A 10,807-nucleotide genomic window follows, 5' to 3' on the forward strand; every position below is an offset into this window, starting at 1 on the left:
AGAGAGAGAGAGAGAGAGAGAGAGAGAGAGAGAGAGAGAGAGAGAGAGAGAGAGAGAGACCAAGCCCTTCCTCTCCCTGATACACTCTTGTTCCTCCAACAACTCAAACTGAGATAAATCTATATTTATTTTTCAACAAGAGGAAACAAGACCGGGGCAAACTGTCCAAAAAGGAAGAGTGTTCTATACAGTGCAGTATAATAACAGTATTTTTCACTCCATAATAGACAGTTCATTAGGCTAAATCTACTGCACCTTAAACCAAAAGTCATCATGGCAACAACTTGGCAACCATTAATGGGCATTGATTGATTGGGAAAGCGATACAGTGTGGCTTTGAGGCATAGACCTACAGACACTGTCGTAGCGCAGTTTCTCTGGACCCCCGCAAAGTCGGAATCCCCCCCCCCCTTAAAAAAAACATATATTGTTGCTATTTTGAATGCTGGCTGGCAGCAATAATGTATTTACTTGTTCAGTAATTAAAGTGGGAAATTCAAACATTGGAGAAAAAAACGGAATTGCCGCTGGGTCTCTGTCAGTCACCAGCTTGGTTTTCTGGGAGAGAAGGAGAAGGAGGGCCGGCACTCTCACTAGAGGAACTGTCACTAGAGGAGGAGGAGCAAGGCCACTGCCCGGGCAGTGAGGTCTCTGTCGGACTGGGAGACTGCTAGTGCTAGCTGCTGCATAAGTAGGCCTACTAGCTTCCACCTGCCATGGTGTTTCGTCAGTCGAGGACGAGGTGGTAGCTTTGCTGATGTGATCTTCGGTAATTTGGAACGAGCTTGATCAGACAAAGCTTTTATGCGACGTTTTTGTGCACCACTTGGTCTTGCCATTTGTTTATCCATCTTGAACAACGCACTCACTCTCCATCCAAGTCCGACCTGATAAACCAAACTTTTTTTTACTTGATAGTTAATTAGATGAGGAGGCCAAGGAGGACTGCCGCCGGCGCCGCTGAGAAATAGGCTAATTAGATGCATTACAATTATATTGTCTGTCTGTCTCACCTACTACCATGTAGAATGGACAACACAAACACTTCACTTGCTACATGAGGAAATAAAAAATTATTCAAAATTATTAATAAAAATATATAGAATAATTAGACATAGGTGTGCGATGACGAGCTTGTGTGGGCCCCCCCAGGGCCAGGTTCCGCTACGCCAGTGCTTATAGAAAAAACGAATGTGTATCACAATCTCCTATTAACAATCTTTGACATACATCCCAGCCCGCCACTTAAATTGAGAACACTGCAGACCAAAATACTTACTTATTCCTTTGATAGAAAATGTGTCCCTATCTGTCTCTCATAACATGACCACACATAACGTAACGACACACATGGTAATTAAGAAAAATCTGCTTCAAAACTCATCTAGCAACTGATGCATTGGTTCCTCTAGTCAGTGCAAGATTTCCTTTGTTGTTTCAATTAGCCTTCACAGATAGGCCCAGCCAGCCCCACCACCAATCAGCAGTAAGACAGATGATACCACTAGTTACTAACTCTCTTTTATAAAACCAATGCTAATGTGGTCGATTCCGTGCACATGCAGCACTCTGCTAATCTGAAACGTTTGATTTTTTTAATACAGCCGATCATGGGATTGATGACCTAGGCCTATGTCCATTATCTTCCATCAACACAGGGAGGGCTCTGAGGCTGGGGTTGGGGCTGGGGGTTGGGCGGGGGGCTGGGACAGACAGACCCTGATATCAATCTGCCGCTTTGATGATTGGAATATAGCCACCTGCACTCAGATGACAACCCATTCAACACAATTCCCTTGATGAAAAAAAGCTTATCATACAAGCTCATCAGGTCAAACAAAGGATGATTCAAATTGATAACAAATCGGGTGACACCGCTTTATTTTTAAAACCCTATCTCCCAGTCAACTATAAGTTGAATGTCTTCCTTGTATCGAGGACAGCAGAAATATTCTGTTTGACCATTGATGAATGGGTACAAGCCCAGGAGAGAACAGAAAACGTACCATACTACCACCACAACCTAGTCTCAGAAATCCCTGACTTGGGGAACATTGGTTAATTGTAGGAGGCAACCCGTCTGTCTAGAGACTAACCACAACCCCATACCCTTGTGGCTTATGTCTCTAACCACTGTCAACAAAAAAACTAAAAATCATTGAATAAAACAAATAGGCTGGGAATAGTTGTGGCATTTCAGATATCTGTGAGCCTACATTTTAGATATCTGTGAGCCTACATTTCAGATATCTGTGAGCCTACATTTCAGATATCTGTGAGCCTACATTTCAGATATCTGTGAGCCTACATTTCAGATATCTGTGAGCCTACATTTCAGAAGTGCAGAGGGATGTAGGCTACAGTATGTCTAGTAGGCTATGTATCAGCCTATACTATAGTGTCTCTACAGAACACCATTTATAATGATACCATATCTCATTGAGTAGTCACTAGACAATGAATGGTCTAGCCTCTCTGCACTGACTTGCCTATCTACAGCCTCTGTGATCATTCATCTAGCCAGCCCCTCAAAATCAAATGGAGGCGAGGCAATTGGATGGCAGCTCTTCTGACTTTTGCCCCCATGTTTCTCAATCACGGAACTACTAAAATTATGTCTAAAAAATCATTTATCAAATCATCCTGTCCATAATTGAGCCATCTCTAGTAGGCCTATACAAAGAACTCATTGGTAAGTCATGGAATAGGTTTCTGGGATACAGATACACTGTATCGTTGATGACCCAGTGAGGGCCAGTAGTCACTTTTGTTGGCCCTAGGGAGACAAGCATCATATACATCTGACCAGAGGACATGTCCTAGTGTAGATACATTGTTTATATCAAGGACATATGATTTGAATATGATTTGTCCATAAAATATATATTATTTTGACTGTGTGGGATTCTTCTCCATTTACACACAAACAAGTCTGCAGAATCTTGAATTATATAAATGTCTAGCCTTACCTATAGGCCTGGACTACCATTTATTAATACATTCATTCATTCATTCAATGATGTTAATGGCTTATACATTCAACTTAAAATCAGCAATGTTCTTATTCTTGATAGAGCAAAACAAGAGTTTGACAGCTTTTTAAGTAGCTACAAACCATGGGCTCAATTTTGGCCCCAAATAAATGGAAACAATTATATATATGTAGTCTACTTCTTACAGAAAGCAACCCAAACGATTAACATGCATAGGAAAAACATGACTGTTCTTGCAATATTCATGTCAGGCATTGCAGTCCAAACGCGATCAAACGCCGAGCATCACATGCAAATACAAAATGAGGGCATTTTTATATGGAGTTGATCTAACTGAGGCAATGCATCCTATTCAGATAAATACAAATAATGAAGATAGGCTACCTTTGGTGATGAAAGACCTGCTAGTCATACAAGACATAGCCATGCATAGTCATAGAAACCTAGAATAAGAGGCATATTCATAGGCAGTCATCATCAGCTATGAGAAAGAGACTCACCATTGCACCTTTTTTTTTAAAGCATTGCATTACAAACAAAAGAATGACGGTCATCTGCAATCTGCTGTCGACAAGTATATTATTATGAATATATCGTTGAAATGTAGGTCAATCATAAAGTAATAGTTTCTTCTTCTTTTTTTGTATCCACGCCATTTTCAGTCCACAATCAATGCAACAACCTATATATAGCCCCCAATAAACCAGAAATATTACACTTTCGGGCGCTGGAAGAACATCTGTCAGAATAACAAAATGGGTAAAAAATGAATGCAAAGGCAAGCCAGAACCGGCAATCTTTCCTCTGTTCCCGAGACGACTGTCAAATGCATGCTATTTTGTAATTGTGTGGTGTGCATGGAGTGTATGACAGCTGGAAAAGCAACTGGAATGACATTGCGCTTACTGTAAAATATCCAGGGGAACCGCGTTCTTCTCGACTCCCCTCGATTGGTACCCAAAATTCAAACCATGTAAAATATGTAAAGCATTCCTAAAGAATGGTCCGAAAACATTACGCTCGACGTTGGTGTTGGCGGAAAAGACAGCATCCACTGAATGGCCAAGGGAGACCGCTATAAGTACAGGCAGGGTAGGGAGACCCGTTCACTGCAGTGTGCAGCAAAGAAGGCAGCGGCGCTTGCTCTTTACCATCCTCCCTGGTCTGTAACGTCCCCCTTGCTGTCAAACAACATTGTGCAGCTCAGGTACGAGTATAGGCAGCGACACCTGCTGGTGATGCCCGGATGAGCATCTCTTTCTCTCCCACATTTCACGGAATCTGTAGACTAGCCTAGGCTACACAGCCATCCAGTAGAAATGTATCATCTGATCTGACATGAGCTTACTCTTCTCTTCTTACTAGTTCTTACTTTGAGCTGAAATTGCTAAACAAGTTTTCCGTAGGCTATATCATAGTTAAATAGGCTACTTATTGCATCAATGGAAACTAAAATTAGGTGTCCATCCATTTAGTCCATAGGACCTATTGACCCCTAGGTGTCCATGGTGCATATGATGTGATCGACAAAGATTACACATTTTTTTTAAGGAAATGTCATCTAAAGCAAATGTCTAATAAGGGTCTATTTCCCTCTCCACTCTCCTAGTCATCCTCTATTGTCTAGCTCAACCTAGTTTAGATGACATCATCTGTCCCCCAGGCATAGAGCAGCAACATGACTACTGTACAGACGTGGGCCAGTCACCACATCACTTCCTCTTAGTCGAATGGGCACACCACTGAGGCAGACAGCTAGATCAGTAGGCCTAATGTTAAAAATATTTGTATTTGGGTCTGGGGGAGTGGATGGAGGTTTTGAAGGTTGATAAATTCCTACCACCCACTCATAATTTAACCCCTTTTGAAATAAATAAATGCATAAATGTGCATTACGTGGAGGTTTGCTATTCCTTCTGCACACACTTCCAAGGTGAAACCACTGAATGGCCCTGAGGGAGCCTGTTCATAGCACAATTCACATACAGTAGCCGGGAGCACACATTTTCTCTAAAAAATAAATCATAAAAGGTCATATAAAAAAGTCACACAAAAAGGTAATTAAAGTTCAAACAAAGATATACACAGCATGCAGGGAAAGCTTGGTGAAACACAATATCATGTTTTAGTATTTTGTGTTCACCCCTAAACAGGTGCACATAAATACTAAAGTACATTTTACACCAAACGATGTTCATCAGTATTGTTGAAAGTACCTATTAAGATATAGCATCGCATAATAATTCAACATGGAGGTAGAAGGCACACATTCACTGGCTGCTGCTCATTGTTTTATCAGGAGTGTGTCATCCTGTCCACAGGGATACAGTAATAAGAGCACACCTGATCTCACTCTCTTCTCTCTGGTATCACTCACCATGCACCGCTCTTATAGCCCAACATATTTGGTTGTGATTAAAGAAATACCTAAATAACTTTGCACTGTATTTTGTTATGGTGTGGAAAAAAGCATAATCTGCTGCCACTGTTGACAGGATATTTGCCAGCAAAGATAGGCTCTACCTTTGATTTGTATCTCACTTGAGGTTGCAGTATGTGATGGAGTGGCTCCTTCACTAGACACTGGACTCTTAAATGTGTATGAAAGTATTTATTCAAGAGCAAGATGTCTGTGTTTTTCTTTCATTAATTCACCAGTCAAATCCCTCCATATTGATCGTCAGCACTTGGGAGGGTTCAGCCAGTGCCCAAGGAGTAGTTGCATAGTCTCTGATAAACCTTACATTTGAGTCATTTAGCAGACGCTCTTATCCAGAGCAACTTACAGTTAGTGAGTGCATACATTTTCATACTGGCCCCCGGTGGGAATCGAACCCACAACCCTGGCATTGCAAGCACCACGCTCTACCAACTGAGCTACACAGGCAGCCTTGAAAGAGAAATAACAGAGAGACACAAAAGGAGTGGACTCATATGAACAATACAGAGTAAGAGGAAAACCAATGTCTCACACACACAGCCGAATCAGAAATGTTCCACAATCCATATCCCATAACACAAGTCAAACAATCCAATTGCTCACAAAAGAGCATTGTGCCATAATTGCTTTCCTTGTTGAACCTTAGCAACAGAACAGCCCAGTATACCATGCATGGGGTGGTGAAGTCATGTGAGCAATGTTCCCTCCTGCCCTGGCCTGGGGAGCGTTTACAATCGCATGCTATTCCCTATGTAGTGCACTACTTTTGACCATGGCCCATACAGGCGCTAGTCAAAAGTAGTGCACTCCATATGGAATAGGGTGCCATTTGGGATGCAAACCTGGTAGATAAAACCAGGCTGTAATCCCCAGCTGAGCCAGTCTCCCCGGCTCGGAGGCCTCCCCACAGAGACAACGGCAAAGTCTGAGCCCAAGTGCTTCCGTTTTGGATCAATGTTCACTTTCTGGTCGATATAGAAAACTAATTCGCTTGTGACCTTGAAGAGGAGATTATAGGATGAAAGGCCAGGGACTTAGCCCCCAATGCACATCCCCCCAACCCAAGCACAATCTAACTAAATGTATGAACAAGAGACCAGAGAGAGAGAGAGAGAGAGAGAGAGAGAGAGAGAGGGAGGGGCACCACTGGTCTATTGAACTGTAGCTCTCCCTTTTACTTAGGCAGCTTGAGTCACATATGTACAGCTTTTTGACAAGGACACTATTGGTATTTTACAGTGGAGCTCTGCTGTTGTATACAGTGCTAAATTCTAGTTTAACAGCTCTAGGTTTCCCCAGTGCCCAGCTTGGCAGTAATGTGATGAAATGCTATAATAATATAAAAAACACCAACTTGGTCATATAATGTGCCGAACTGAGAAGCTATATGACAATATGGCTCCATCTAGTGGACTCATTTATTACTGCAGGGATGACTGATCATCCTTTCACTCCACTCAAATTATATTTTTAAACTCTAAACCACATATATTTTTGATTTAACGCCACTGGGGAGTGGGGACCACATCAAGTGCAATCACAGAGATGCTATAGACTTGTAAAGCTAAAAGCAATCTGGATAAGTGTTGCACAAAATATATAAAAGTCTGTTTAGGAGGGAGTGCATTGAAGACCTTTGTTTCTGATTTGGCTGTGATACCTCAAGCGCTCTCATCCTTTTGTGCGCCCTATCCAATGATCGCGCTGATGTGCGTTAGGTTGCTGTTTAAAACAACTGTTCCCCGGGCGCCGATGACGTGGACGTCGATTACCCGCACCTCTCTGATTCATTGGGGTTGGATTAAATTCGGAAGACACATTTCGGTTGAATACATTTAGTTGTGCAACTGACTAGGTATCCCCTTTCCCTCTATAAATGCCTCGTTCATGTGCTAGTCGGAACTAGAAATGTCGGACATTTCTGACATGTTACCTGGTTATAGCTATACACGTGCTGCTTTCAACAAATCAGCAAGTGGGACATTTCCGAGTTTCCTAGTTCCGACTAGCATGTGAATGCAGCAAGAGTACCACTGTATGAGTCATAATACCTAGCAGTCAAACAGGGAAATGGTTCCAATCATTTTTCCACCATTCATTTTTCCCATAGGGGATTTTAGAAACACTTAAAATAAGGGCTGTTTTTCGTGTAGGCTCAATCTGGCATGACATTTTGATAACTGTGTAAATCTCTCTCGGACAAGGTTACTTTTATCAATATATTTGCCTGTATTTACCCCCAACAAATGAAACGCTAATTAGCTGCTAATGTGGCTATCATAAAGAACCACAAATATCATGATGATCTGGACGATGATGATCCATCCCACTGACACAGCTAAAGTTGATGAAGACCTGGCAACATACACATCTTTAAAGCTGTTATAATTTAGTTTATTGCTAATTGTAATGACATTCAAGTCAATGTAGTACATATTTTGACTACTATTTCTTCAGTGTTGTGAATGACACTTGTGGTTCCTTGTTTTAGGAGTGGCTATGTGAACATGTCAGTGATGACAGAAGTTGAAGCTACGAATGCAGACTTCATAGCCTCTAGTAGAACTGGATGAAGGAATGCCCTGCATGATATCCTCCAAAGCCCCACTGACACAGACTCCAAGGAACTCCCCCTTAGCCTATCTCAACTAAACATCAACCCAACTGGTGAGTTCTTAATTCAAATGATCCTATTTCATTGCTGCATTATAGTGCTTATTCCCTATAGTGCACTACTTTTGACCCAGATTCATATGGCCCCTGGTCAAACATAGTGCACTATATAGGGAATAGGGTGCCATTTGAGACGTAGCCATGATGTTTCAATACAAAGAGCTATCACCATTGTTTTTTTACTGTAGCTGTCACTGTGTTGCAGCATGTAGATAACATATTCTTTACATTCTCCATAATCTTTGTATTGGAGCTAGAAGAAAGTCAAGGCTCCTCCTCAAGCGCTCTGCCAGAGCAGAAGAATAACAGTTCCATTTCAGGCCTGAACACTGAGCCTGGCCTGCACTCACCACCACAAAGTCTCCCAAAGTCACACAAACTTGGCGTAGAAAGACTGGAGAGTCAACAGGAAAAAATTAATCTGTGGAAAATTCAAAGCAATGGTTCCCTCAGCCTTTGGCTGGGACTGGGACAGACACCTGTTTTAAATATGGAAATTGGGGCAGGCATCATGGTCTTTAACAATTGATAACGCATGGGCAAAAAAAAAAACAGACTGGTTGACAAATTGTGATCAAAGTAATTTTTTAGTATCCATCTAACTAGAAGATGCAAGGAACTGACAGTGGGATCCATGTAGTAGAATCTACAGTTGGCCTATAGTATATGGGGTTGCTGTAGCGACAAAGGATTTGAGCAATTGTGATCTCATACTTCCTTCAGAAACAACATCCAGACACTGCCCCATTTTCTACTTATTGTTTGGACCCTAAAATAAGTATGTATGTTATACAGTATGTCACTGATCACAGGTTTTTGTTAAACACCACTGCCTTGGATCTAAAACTTCTGATACCTGATATCGGCATTATTTACAGAATAGATTACACTAGGTCTGTTAACATCCTAATTTGTGCAGTGTTTCTTTACAAACTTCTGCAATGTACTTTCACTATTTTATACTTTTTGTGTGCTTTGTTTGGAGTTGTATTTTTCAACCGAGACTGTATCACTATTGATGTCAACCACAGATGTAGCAACCAATACTTTATGCCAAGTTAGTGTAACAGTTTGCAGTGCTGTTGTTGAAGCCAAGCACCACTGAAGTGGGTACTTCATTATGCACTGTGCATGCCTACACCTGCTATGTAATGCTTTAAAATGTAGCTGATGAGCGTTTTCACTGATTGCGCAGTATCAGAATGGAAACCAAGACTGTTCTCAGGGCAGGTCTGCCGGTTTTGACTAGCAGAAGTGACTTTTCGCGTCAGGTTAGGAGAACTTACGCAGCAGGTTAGGATAATTAACGTGGCAGGTTAGGAGAATTATGTTAAGGTTAGGAAAATGTAGGTTAGATTCATTCTTATTATAAACTGGGTGGTTCAAGCCCTGAATGCTGATCGGTTGACAGCCATGGTATATCAGACTGTATACCATGGCTATGACAAAACATTTATTTTTACTGCTCTAATTACGTTGGTAACCAGTTTATAATAGCAATAAGGCACCTCAGGGGTTTGTGGTATATGGCCAATGTCTGTATCCAAGCACTCCACGTTACATTGTGCACAAGAACAGCCCTTAGCTGTGGTATATTCGCCATATAACACACCCCCTCGGGCCTTATTGCTTAATTCTATTATTTCTTCCTAAATAAAATTCCCAAATGGGAGGGAACTGTGAAAACAAGAAACACTGAACAAACAAAGAGTAACATTTTAATCAAACATATGAACACTAGAAAATGTAGTTGTAAAAAATATGATAAAGAATGCATGATTTATCAACATGTATATGATTGATAAATACATTAGCATAAAATAGACAATGTAACAGTACGACACACTGTACTGACACACAGCAGTACGACACACAGCAGTACGTTATTTCGGAATCAATTTAGCTAATTTGTACAAACCCATCAATGTGGAGTGGGAGTGTGTAACTACTTTGTATCATGTTCCAGAACTTTACAACAGTTAACAATAAACACAGTTCCACTATTTGTTTTCTTGTCTTTACTGATTTGACCAGTTCGTAGAGCATGGCATTCGCAATGCCAGGATAGTGAGTTCAATTCCTGGGACAACCCATACGTAAAATGTATGCACACATGTCTGTAAGTCGCTTTGGATAAAAGCGTCTGCTAAATGGCATTATTATCATATCCTACTTAGGAAAGTGCTAGAACGAGGTATTTACCTTTGAGAAGAGTTATAACTCTGTTTCGCGTTGAAGGATATCAAAGTCTATACACTGAGTGTACAAAACATTAGGAACACCTTTTGCACCCCCTTTTGCCCTCAGAACAGCCTCAATTCGTCGGGGCATGGACTACAAGGTGTCGAAAGAGTTTCACATGGATGCTGGCCCATGTTGACTCCAATGCTTCCCACAGTTGGGTCAAGTTGGCTGGATGTCCCTTGGGTGGTGGACCATTCTTGATACACACGGGAAACTGTTGAGTGTGAAAAACCCAGCAGCATTGCAGTTCTTGACACACTCAAACCGGTGCACCTGGCACCTACTACCATACCCCGTTCAAAGGCACTTAAATATTTTTGTCTTCCCCATTCACCCTCTGAATGGCACACACACAACCCATGTCTCAAGGCTTAAACATCCTTCTTTAACCTGTCTCCTCCCCTTCATCTACACTGATTGAAGTGGATTTAACAGGTGACATCAATAAGGGATCATA

At 41.5% G+C, this 10,807-nt stretch overlaps 1 protein-coding gene across 7 annotated transcripts in view; it reads right to left on the minus strand.

Moving 5' to 3' along the window:
- Positions 1–4,127, minus strand: part of LOC121535266 (catenin delta-2) — a 175,514-nt gene extending 171,387 nt beyond the window's left edge. For all 7 annotated transcript variants that reach the window (XM_041842149.2, XM_041842153.2, XM_041842154.2 and 4 more), the window contains exon 1: positions 3,900–4,127. The gene's annotated coding sequence lies outside the window, so the exon portion shown is untranslated. The remainder of the gene's footprint in view (positions 1–3,899) is intronic.
- Positions 4,128–10,807: the final 6,680 nt, after the last annotated feature.

Source organism: Coregonus clupeaformis, chromosome 21 (assembly GCF_020615455.1).
Source record: "Coregonus clupeaformis isolate EN_2021a chromosome 21, ASM2061545v1, whole genome shotgun sequence".
NCBI classification, from domain to species: Eukaryota; Metazoa; Chordata; class Actinopteri; order Salmoniformes; family Salmonidae; genus Coregonus; species Coregonus clupeaformis.